Here is a 12,658-nt window from a genome sequence, read left to right as displayed (position 1 = left end):
ATTACATTTAATTTTAAATCATGAACATGATCATGTGACATCACCGGAATCGCTTGCTAGCAAATGTGAGGTAACATTTAGACAGCTCAGTAACTTTATACAACACTAAAAGGCTAGTTGTGTGACGTGATCATGTTTACGATAGGCTGATTCGATCACTGTTGTTTTAGTGATTATTAGCGCTGTGGTGAAAGAACAGAGTTTTTATTTAGTCAGTAATCGCAGACGACGGGACATTATTGTACAGAAATAACCGCAGCAGCTGCTAGTGCACTACGCGCAGGGACACTCGACACTAAATCAATACACTTATCGACATACAGCCGCTGCACACACTGCGTTTCCTGCACACACTGCGTTTCCTGCACACACTGCAATAACCCACGCTCAGAAGGAGGAATAAAGGACAGGGACGATCACACACAGGTGACGATTACACACACTACTGATATACTATACTGATATTTATTTATTTCATTATTATAATAAACACAAGCCTTCTACAGAATATTTATAACACACACACACACATACACACACACTCATTCACACACCAACAGCTGAACAATACACACTTTCTGTCTTTCACCTGCATTCAGTCTTTAAAAACACAACCTCAGGCACTTAACTGTGGCTGACAATATTCACCATACAGGCCACGTACACATCATCATCATCATTAACACTATCATCACTAACACCGACATCATAAACACCATCATCATCATAAACACCATCATCATCATAAACACCATCAGCATAAACACCATCATCATAAACACCATCAGCATAAACACCATCATCATCATAAACACCATCAGCATAAACACCATCATCATCATAAACACCATCATCATAAACACCATCATCATAAACACCATCATCATCTTAAACATCGTCATCATAAACACCATCAGCATAAACACCGTCATCAGCATAAACACCATCAGCATAAACACCATCATCATCATAAACACCATCAGCATAAACACCATCATCATAAACACCATCATCATCATAAACACCATCAGCATAAACACCATCATCATCATAAACACCATCAGCATAAACACCATCATCATCATAAACACCATCAGCATCATAAACACCATCATCATCATAAACACCATCAGCATAAACACCGTCACCAGCATAAACACCATCATCATAAACGCCATCATCATAAACACCATCATCATCATAAACACCATCATCATCATAAACACCATCAGCATAAACACCATCATCATAAACATCATCATCATCATAAACACCATCATCATAAACACCATCATCATCATAAACACCATCATCATCATAAACACCATCATCATAAACATCATCATCATCATAAACACCATCATCATAAACACCGTCACCAGCATAAACACCATCATCATAAACACCGTCATCAGCATAAACACCATCATCATAAACACCATCATCATAAACATCATCATCATAAACACCATCATCATAAACACCATCATCATAAACACCATCATCATCATAAACACCATCATCATCATAAACACCATCATCATAAACACCATCATCATCATAAACACCATCATCATAAACACCATCAGCATAAACACCATCATCATAAACACCATCATCATAAACACCATCATCATCATAAACACCATCATCATCATAAACACCATCATCATAAACACCGTCATCAGCATAAACACCATCATCATAAACACCATCATCATAAACACCATCATCATCATAAACACCATCATCATCATAAACACCATCATCATAAACACCATCATCATAAACACCGTCATCAGCATAAACACCATCATCATAAACACCATCATCATAAACATCATCATCATAAACACCATCATCATCATAAACACCATCAGCATAAACACCATCATCATAAACACCATCATCATCATAAACACCATCATCATCATAAACATCATCATCATAAACACCATCATCATAAACATCATCATCATAAACACCATCATCATCATAAACACCATCATCATAAACATCATCATCATAAACACCATCATCATCATAAACACCATCATCATCATAAACATCGTCATCATAAACACCATCATCATAAACACCATCAGCATAAACACCGTCACCAGCATAAACACCATCATCATAAACATCATCATCATAAACACCATCATCATCATAAACACCATCATCATCATAAACATCGTCATCATAAACACCATCATCATAAACACCATCAGCATAAACACCGTCACCAGCATAAACACCATCATCATAAACATCATCATCATAAACACCATCATCATCATAAACACCATCATCATAAACACCATCAGCATAAACACCATCAACATCATAAACACCATCATCATAAACACCATCATCATAAACACCATCAGCATCATAAACACCATCATCATAAACACCATCATCATAAACACCATCATCAGCATAAACACCATCATCATAAACATCATAATGTGTTATTCCCGTATAACAGCGCGGCTCGGACTTTATTTGTAACGTGAGCGACAGGTTTATATAAATGCGCTCGTTCTAATACGTTACGGTTTCTATAGTAACGGCTCATTCACAGGGACGTGTACAGCGAACGCTCCACTGATGATCAGCAGAGGATTAAAAAACTTGTTGTTTCACAAGTAATATAGAAACAAGTAACAAGTAAAATGTATAATCATAGATGTGGTGATTTTTTTAAATGTATTTATGGAAGGAGTCTCCAGTGTCAGCGCTTTGTAATAGTCACAGTGCTTTGCAAAGTTTCACAGCACAGCAAAGTCTTCAGGACAGACGAGTTTACGCTCTGTGCTTTCTCAGGAAAATGACATGATGATTTTTTCTGTGTGTGAGAAAGAGAGAGAGAGAGAGACAGAGAGAAGAGAGAGAAAGAGAGAGAGAGGAGAGAGGAGAGAAGAGAAAGAGAGAGAAGGAGAGAGAGAGGAGAGAGAGAAAGAGAGAGGAGAGAGAGAAAGAGAGACAGAGGAGAGAGACAGAGAGAAGAGAGAGAAAGAGAGAGATAAAGAGAGAGAAGGAGAGAGAGAGGAGAGAGAAGAAAGAGAGAGAGAGAGAGAGAGAGAGAGAGAAAGAGAGAGAGAGAGGAGAGAGAGAAAGAGAGAGGGGAGAGAGATAAAGAGAGAGAGAGGAGAGAGAGAGAGGAGAGAGATAAAGAGAGAGAGAGGAGAGAGGCTGGCGAGGAAACAACTGTTTATAGCTGCTGTAAAGTAGGTGAGAACAGGAACTAACTTGACAATGCAACATAAATGGATGGACAGATAGACAGATAGATAGATAGATAGATAGATAGATAGATAAACGAAAACTAAAGCTACATTCTGTGAACAGGACAAAGCTACTCCGGCTAAAACACTAAATCCTGCGGAGTCTCTGATAAACATCAATAAAAAGACGATGGATATGGCACTTAAAGGTTTTACCAGGAAGTTCTGATCGGAAATAACCAACACACACACACACACACACACACACACACACACACGATGAATAATAAATGGAGTTTGATCTTCATGTTCCAGTAAGAGGAAGGATGATAATTAAAGCCTTAATGCTGAGTCTCATGAACAGTAACACTTTATCACCACTTTCCATGTTACTGTATTAAAAACCACCAGGACAGTTTAGATTAGATAGAAACACAACGCCTGCCTTTTAACTACACAACTACACAACTACACAACTAACGACTCATTAACTCATTAACTGGAGCTAGCGTCTCACACATCACATCCTCAGTCACACACTTCTCAATCTCCTGCATATTTTATCTACTTAAACGTCTCAGATGCAGACTGTAATCTCATAAAGAGACACCAGACTGGATTTTTAGATTTTTAGCTTCAGTGTGTCAGCAGAGCCGGACTCAGAGTCGGCGACTTCAAGCCCGAAAGTCCGTCTCTCTTTACGTAGAGCTGATTAAACTCGTCTGCGTGTAGTTCACACCTCTGAGGTTTTCGTTTACTGTAGAATCGCTTACACATTACAGTACACTACAGCACAAACACACTCACATGGATGTAGGTCTCACTGCACGATGTTTACGTCGATCAGGAATATTAATGAATATAAATGAATATTAATAGCGTTAAACTAAAGATCAGAAAATGTTTCTGTGGCTAAATCCATAAACACAATTATAAATAATGTTGATAAAATTGAATTTTGTAAAGATTTCCTTTGCTAATAAGAGCACAGTGTAGTGAATGTTCACTGTGTCTGCGGTACTACAGCGTAAGCACTCATTAATATTCATTATGCGCTCATTAATATTCATTATGCGCTCGTTAATATTCATTATGCACTTGTTAATATTCATTATGCACTCGTTAATATTCAAACAGTTGGGAATGTTAATGCTGTAAAGAATATAAATTAAAGCAGTGTGTGCTGATGAACTCCTCCAGTCGCCGTCAACTGCGTCCTAACTGTGTGTGTTTTTGTTTGCAAACAGTGTGGCAGCTTTGTGTGTGTGTCCAGCTAGGGAGGAGTGTGTGGGAGACAACACTGTATGTGTGTCTGTGTGTGTGTGTGTGTGTGTGTTTGTTGAGTGTGTGTGTGCTGTTGAGTGCTTTGCATTTGCACAGAATAAATCCCAGCACTCTCCTCCCAGTGTGTGTAATCCTGTCTAAGTCTCTCTCTCTCTCTCTCACACACACACACACACACACACACACACAGAGTTAGTCACGGCATTAAACAAAGGTGTGTGTCTGAAGCAGGTGTTAGTGTAAGCCACAGGCAGATGACCCTAAGCACAGCCCTAACACACACACACACACACACACACACACACACGGTGTTGTAGTGAAACAATCAGTTTAACTGTATTTCACGCAGCGAGGTGGAACAGTTCAACTCTACATGTTTTTAGTGGATGACACTTGGTCATTAAATCAGATTATCCCACAGCGCTGCTGAATCCTGCACTCTGATTGGTCAGAAGGTGTTGATTAGTTTTCTATAACAGCAGCTCTGACAGTAGCGCAGCTTTATATTAATGCGCTCGCTCTAATGCGTTATGGTTTCTATAGTAACAGCTCATTCACAGGGACGTGTACAGCAGACGCTCCACATAAACAGATTAAAAACATGTTTAACTGTTGTTCTGTAAGGAGAAATGTGTTTATGTAACACTGATGGAAGGAGTCTCCAGTGTCAGCGCTTTGTAACAGTCCGAGGTAAAGCTGTAATTTAAAGTTTTCAGGACAGAGGAGTTTACGCTTCTTTGCGGTTTCTCACTAACATGCGTAACAAGCTGCGATTTTTTCATCTTATTAAGTTGAAGAGAGAGAATAAAGAGGCTGGTGAGGGAACGAGTGTTTATAGCTGCTATAACGTAAGTGACAACAGGAACTAACATGTTTCATAAACAATAAATATAACTATAAATGGATAAAAAGTATGACGTGATGTTCTACAATAAATGAAAAATTGTAATTGTTGGTAAGTTGCTGTGGTGCAGAAGGAATAAAACGCCCAGGGACGTGCTGTTAGAGGAAAACAATCAACTTCCCCGTCGATTATTATTATTATCCCAAGTGTTTTATCCCTTATTTAACAGATTAACTACATTTACTATTAAATCTTTCTCAGATGAAGCTGTAGAAAAAATCAGCGACATCACCGTCTCAGTCGTTTTTAATAAAAACATCGCTTTACTGTTCACTGCCCCGTTCCCCAGACGGGAACGCTTCACACTGTATTCATGAGAATTGTGAGGGTGTCAATACTTTTCAGCACATTCGTTTTGCAGACTAAACACACACACACACACACAAAACTTTAAACTAACATTCTGCTAGAAGTAATATAAACAATACTGTGTCTGTGCAGCCAGAAAAGGAACAATGGCTTATAATGATGGGTGCCAATACTTTTGTAAGCGGAGGACGAATAACAAGTCATGACTTCACCTCATTCTGTGTGTGTTACTGAATGAAGTCATCCTGCACTGTGTAATTATGAGAATGTGAGCATACACACACACACACACACACACATACACACACACGTATACACACACGTATACACATATTCACACACACACATGCACACACACACACACACACACACGTATACACACACGTATACACATATTCACACACACACATGCACACACACTCACACACACGTACACACACACACACACACACACACACATACACACACACATATACACATATTCACACACACACACATGCACACACACTCACACACACACACACACACACACATACACACACACATATACACATATTCACACACACACACACATACGTACACACACACACACGTACACACACACATGTACACACACATACACACATACACACACGTACACTCACGTACACACACACACACAGACACACACACACACACATGGGACGTTACTCATCATTAACACTGACATGAAGAAGCTACAGGTGTGTGTGTGTGTGTGTGAGAGAGAGCTCAGGTGAGTTCACCATGTTCCCCTCCCCCTACCCGAACACCTATCTCTCTCTCTCTCTCTCTCTCTCACACACACACACACACACACACTCACACACACACCTGGACACCCCCAGGCCGCTGTCTCTCTCTCTCACACACAGACGCACACACACACACACACACACACACACACAGAGGCGTGATGCAGTAGGCCCGAGGCAGCGCTCCTCTTCAGGTTTTACGAGCGCGCTCCAGATGTTTCAGTAACAGGTGTGTGTGTGTCGATGATGTTATCTTGATATGACATTGTGATCTAGGGCACTTGAAAAGTAGGGCGCCTAATGAGGCAGCGTGTTACTGCAGCACTTATTTAGATCAAAATTAGTTTGTTAGCTACCTATAATTTAGTCTTTTTAGCAAGTGTGTGTGTGTGTGTGTGTGTGTGTGATATCACAATATAACATTCTGTCATGATACATGATTTTTAAAGTGTGTATTAACGTTTTTACGTTTTTTTCAGCTAACACTTATAAAACTCTACTTGGGAAGCAGGTGATTTGATGTTTAAAATGATAATAAAATCTAATAAATTTTACAGAATTATTTATTAGTTATTTCTGAAAATCTTACATTAAGTATCATAAACTTGGTTTTTAACATTTTTTTTTTTAAAATGCAGCACAGCTGCTTTGCTTACAGTTTATTATCAAACCTATACATCGTGAAGCGCATCGTGTCTTCTGACATCGCGATTATGATATTTTGGTCATATTGGCCAGTCCTCGTGTGTGTGTGTGTGTGTGTGTGTGTGTGTGAGTGTGTGTGTGTGTGTGTGTGTGTGTGTGTGTGTGTTAGAGCCCTGGATTCAGCAGTGAGTGTACAGCGCGAGTTCAGAGAGCGTGTTTGTACACGGCCGCACCCTCGGGACTTTGATACCTGGCAACAACCACAATCCTGCTGCACTATTACACACACACACACACACACACACACATACACACACACAAACACATACACACACACACACACACACACACAGTGTCTCTGGACTGATATGAGGACAGAGCAGTGTCATGTCTTCTGTTCACCTGTTTTTTTTTCTGTGATAAAACTCGATAATCCATAAATCTGTAAATTAGATCTAAAGATTAGATTATTTACAGATTAGATTAGACTACACGTTTCATTTTTATTGATATTTAAGTAAAATAATAAGATATTACATATATTATATGTATATATTATATAATATTGCGGCACAAAATAAACCTAATAATCTCCCCCGAGCTGCCAGGTCTGTGTGAGTGAAGAGTCTAATAATCAATCAGACCTGAGCCACGTCCATATGCAGGATTAGATCAGATCGGATCGGATACATATCTGAATCGATTCAAACTGATTCATCAGAAAGGGAAGGAACAGAAACAGAGTCCAAACAATTACCCAAGAAGTCGCAATGTGTGTGTGTGTGTGTGTGTGTGTGTGGGACGTTTCAGGTGTGTTCTTGTTAAACACAGACATTTCAAATTCACTTACAATTATGAATCTGAACCATCGAGACAGACAGATCTGATCTGAGCAAAACATCAGAATGTGCAATGTGGAATGTGAACGCAGCCCTGAAGCAGCTCCTATCATCTACAGATTGTAGTGGAAATGTCCTGCAAGTTCTTCAAAGGTTCTTCAGGGGTTCTTCAAAGGTTCACTGCACAGTTAAGAGCTCTTAGTCTCCTAAAAGTGTTGTATAGTTCTTTTATCCGAGTCTCACAGACATTTTTAAAAACTTCTCAGAGAACAAGACCGAGAGAGAACCTTACGTTACCACTGCACTGTAAGAGGAACCCGTAAAGGCTTTGTATAGAACCCTACAACATACTCTTCCCAGATTTCCAAGTGGAACCCTTTCCTGAAAGCGAGGAACCCTTAATGATCCAATAAACCCTGAAAGAACGCTTAAAGAACCCTGAAAGAACCCTTTTCTCTATAACGGTACCAAGTACCAAGAAGATCAATGATAAACTCCTGGCAGGTTTTTAAATAAAAAAATATCTGAGAATGAAACCAAGAGAACTTTTAAGGGTTCTTCAGTGCAGGAACCCTACCTGATAGGAACCGACACACAGACGATTGTAAAAAAAAACTCTAACGCATTACACACTTGGCCAAGAGAGGAGCTGATGTTACCACTACAGCCTTAAAAACATGTAGAAACCTTCTGGATTTGTTTTTTTTCCTGATAAAGGAAACATAATAAAGGTTCTGGGTGAAAGACCTACAGTGTGTTCTTTCAGAAGTGCTTCCTCAGCAGAGCCCTTAAAGAACTCTTTTTTTTCCTTTCCTGGGAAAGTGTGCAGTGCAACCTACTAACTACTGCTCATTATTTTCTTCTTAACATCTCGAAGCTGTCAGGAGGTTAATGTTTAGCTTCTTGGTACTTGATATGTTCTGAGAATAAAGAGTTCTTGGATAATGAAGTAGTCGTAGCTGATTTCAGAACCCTTTCAGACGGAGAAACACTGCTGGAGAGCATTACGTACTATCTTCATGGGTTCCTCCAGAAGGACAACTGCTTGTTTGTTTGTTTGTTTATTTGTTTGTTTGCTGCTTTTTAACACCATCTCAGAAACAAGGCTATTTCACAGCGAGTACAGAGTGAACAATTCCGGATACACACTTTACAAAACTATATAATTATAAGACAGAAATTCTAAGAAGCGTTCAGCTGGTACCTTCTGAGATATTTCCATTAAACGCGTCTCAGAATCAAACCGTCGTCTGATGGTGTGAGAGAACAGTAACCCGAGGCAGCAGTTTAGAAGGAAACGAATCAACTTCACACACACAGTGACGATCGTGCGACCCTACATAACAGGTTTCTGCGTATAATATTAAAAGTAAAATGATTACTGTGGCACTGCAGTGGACTGGCGTCCCATTCCGGCCGGGATTTACAGTATTCCTGCTTCACTCCCGGTATTCCCGGGATAAGGGGATTTATCCGATTATTATCACAAACACAACGAACGTCACTCTACATCACTGTTCAAATGAAGTGAAAACGCAGCTCGAGTCGCTCGTCACTGATGAAGTAACTAGATATCTTAAACCTAACACAGGAGCATCCTGCACATCTCCATCTTTATTTCTCCTCCAGGAGAGTTCCTGCTGCTCTTCCTCCTTCCTGTTTCCCTGGAGATCAAGATCAAGGCATGATGCGTAAAGTTAATCTGCTTCACTACCATCTTCATCCGTTCCTCTGTTCTTCCTAACAAATGGGACTTTTCCACAAACTCCAGAACATTTTGGAAATGTGATGTTCGATGATGTCCAAGATTTATTTCATAATGGAGCTCTGACTTGATTTTCTTAACGTAAATATCTTTCATGGACATATTGGTGTATTTTCACAGTTTCCTACAATACCCACAATGCTGTGCTGCGATGCAGCGGAGCTTTAGTCCTTTAGTCTGTCCAGCTCTCTCACCTCCTCCTCTGTACACATTCCTCAGATACATCAACTTCCAAAGCTTCAACCTTCACACTAATACCTCAGTCAATGCCATCTCACCATCTCACCATCTCGCCATCTCACCATCTCGCCATCTCACAATCTCGCCATCTCACCATCATGCCATCTCACCATCTCGCCATCTCACAATCTCGCCATCTCACCATCATGCCATCTCACCATCTCGCCATCTCACAATCTCGCCATCTCACCATCATGCCATCTCACCATCATGCCATCTCACCATCATGCCCTCTCACCATCTCACCATCTCATGCATCGCTGGCAACCCAAAGCTTCAACCTTCACACTAATACCTCAGTCAATGCCATCTCACCATCTCGCCATCTCACCATCTCACAATCTCACCATCTCACAATCTCACCATCTCACCATCTCGCCATCATGCCATCTCACCATCTCACCATCTCACCATCTCGCCATCTCACCATCATGCCATCTCACCATCTCGCCATCTCGCCATCTCACCATCATGCCATCTCACCATCATGCCATCTCACGCATCGCTGGCTACCCGAGACTCTGCGTCATATAGCTGCAATGCATTCTGGGATTTGAGTCTAGTGTTTTTGCTGGATTTCTCATTAATATGTTGAAAATGGTTGGAAAACAAAAAGTGAGAAAAGATGTTTACTAAGAGCAATTCCTGATTGGTGAATTTTTTTCTCTTGTTAAACTCCATTGTAACTATGCTAGCTCCGCCCACTGTGACATCAGCATGACACATAACCACTAAATTCTGACAGGAATAACTAAAAAACATCAGTAAAGTCACCAGAAGCAATAAACACATCAAATATTTCAGTATAAACATGTTTAATGAGTTTGGGGGCGGAGCTTAGCTTTAAGACTAATCCCGGTCCTTCACACAGATCTGAAAATAAACAAAACACATCCGAGCCAAACATGAACAACCGCCATCGATACGCAGACCGTTTATGATGCTGTTGTTTTTTTTTAAAAAGAAGTCCAACTTTTAGATTAGACTCTAATCTACAGTCAGAGACATGATAAGCGTGATAACACTGAAACGTGTTTGTTCACTACCTCACACACACTCTGCTGAACCTTTATCTCCTTATAACCTGCTTCAGCGTGCGTGTGTGTGTGTGTGTGTGTGTGTGTGAGATGATTAACACACACACACACACACACACTCTTCCATCCTGTCTCATTAACTCGCATGATCAGGATCCAGTGTTCCTGTATTTTTTTGGCTTCTCATGATGTGGAGAAGTTACAAGGTTGTAGCTGGTGGTGCAAAGAGTCAGCACACACACACACACACACACACACAGACACAGACACACACACACACACACACACACACACACACACACGAGCTCAGAGCTCTCAGTAGTGATTTGTCAGGTTTCACAGGCTGCGTTTAGTTGAAATAAAATCACAGTTGTTTCACATGTTAACTTTAGTCACTCTTTACCTGCTTCACCTGTCTGTCTCTCTTCACCTGTCTGTCTCTCTTCACCTGTCTCTTTCTCCACACCTGTCTGTCTCTCTTCACCTGTCTGTCTCTCCTCACCTGTCTGGCTTTCTTCATCTGTCTGTCTCTCTTCACCTGTCTCTTTCTCCACACCTGTCTGTCTCTCTTCACCTGTCTGTCTCTCCTCACCTGTCTGGCTTTCTTCATCTGTCTGTCTCTCTTCACCTGTCTCTTTCTCCACACCTGTCTGTCTCTCCTCACCTGTCTGTCTCTCCTCACCTGTCTGTCGTTCTTCACCTGTCTGTCTCTCTTCACCTGTCTGTCTCTCCTCACCTGTCTGTCTCTCTTCACCTGTCTGTCTCTCTTCACCTGTCTGGCTTTCTTCATCTGTCTGTCTCTCTCCATATGTCTCTTTCTCCTCACCTGTCTGTCTCTCTCCACCTGTCTTACCCTCATGACCTCGTTAACCGTCCTTACCTTTGTGGGGCTCGTGCACCGGGAGCTCAGGTGAGAGAGGATCGGGATCTTCTGGGTTCTCTCAGCGGTTCTCTCTCACGGTTCCGCAGCGGTGTGTCTCCTCTAGCGCTCATGAAACAGCCTCGGGTGTGTGTGTGTGTGTGTGTGTGTGTGTGTAAGAGCTGCAGTCAGGACAAAACACACAGCGGATAAATAAAAGAGATAAAATCCAGCGCTGCGGGACTGATGATGATGATGATGATGATGGTGAAGATGATGATGATGAAGATACCTGCAGACGGAGGCGGAGAAACCTGAGCGCGCGCCGTGTCTCTACACCGGGCTATACACGCCTTGTTTCGGCTTTCCTCCAAAACCACGCCCACTGCGACGCCCCGCCCCTGCCTCAGGTCAGGCACGCTGCGGATTGGCCACCCCAAGAAGCGCTCGTGAAAAGACTTCCGCTGTGGGATTGGCCTCTTGCGAAAGAGTTCTGCTCAGGGATTGGTCGGTTCCTCCAGAGCACGTGGAGGCGCTCTGACCCGCTGTGGAATCCCAAAAGGGCCACAAGCTTTTTGGGTTTATGGACAACAGCACAATAATCAGATATGATCAAATCAATAACCCCCCAGTAATCAGATATGATCAAATCAATAACCCCCCAATAATCAGATATGATCAAATAACCCCCCAATAATCAGATATGATCAAATAACCCCCAATAATCAGATATGATCAAATCAATAACCCCCAATAATCAGATATGATCA

At 41.3% G+C, this 12,658-nt stretch overlaps 1 protein-coding gene across 1 annotated transcript in view; it reads right to left on the bottom strand.

Moving 5' to 3' along the window:
* Positions 1–12,262, bottom strand: part of coro2aa (coronin 2Aa) — a 35,877-nt gene extending 23,615 nt beyond the window's left edge. The window contains exon 1 of the mRNA XM_053232872.1: positions 11,910–12,262. The gene's annotated coding sequence lies outside the window, so the exon portion shown is untranslated. The remainder of the gene's footprint in view (positions 1–11,909) is intronic.
* Between the last annotated feature and the right edge of the window lie 396 nt (positions 12,263–12,658).

The sequence above is a fragment of the Pangasianodon hypophthalmus genome, chromosome 3 (assembly GCF_027358585.1).
Source record: "Pangasianodon hypophthalmus isolate fPanHyp1 chromosome 3, fPanHyp1.pri, whole genome shotgun sequence".
NCBI classification, from domain to species: domain Eukaryota; kingdom Metazoa; phylum Chordata; class Actinopteri; order Siluriformes; family Pangasiidae; genus Pangasianodon; species Pangasianodon hypophthalmus.
This window is presented reverse-complemented; position numbering and strand designations above follow the sequence as displayed.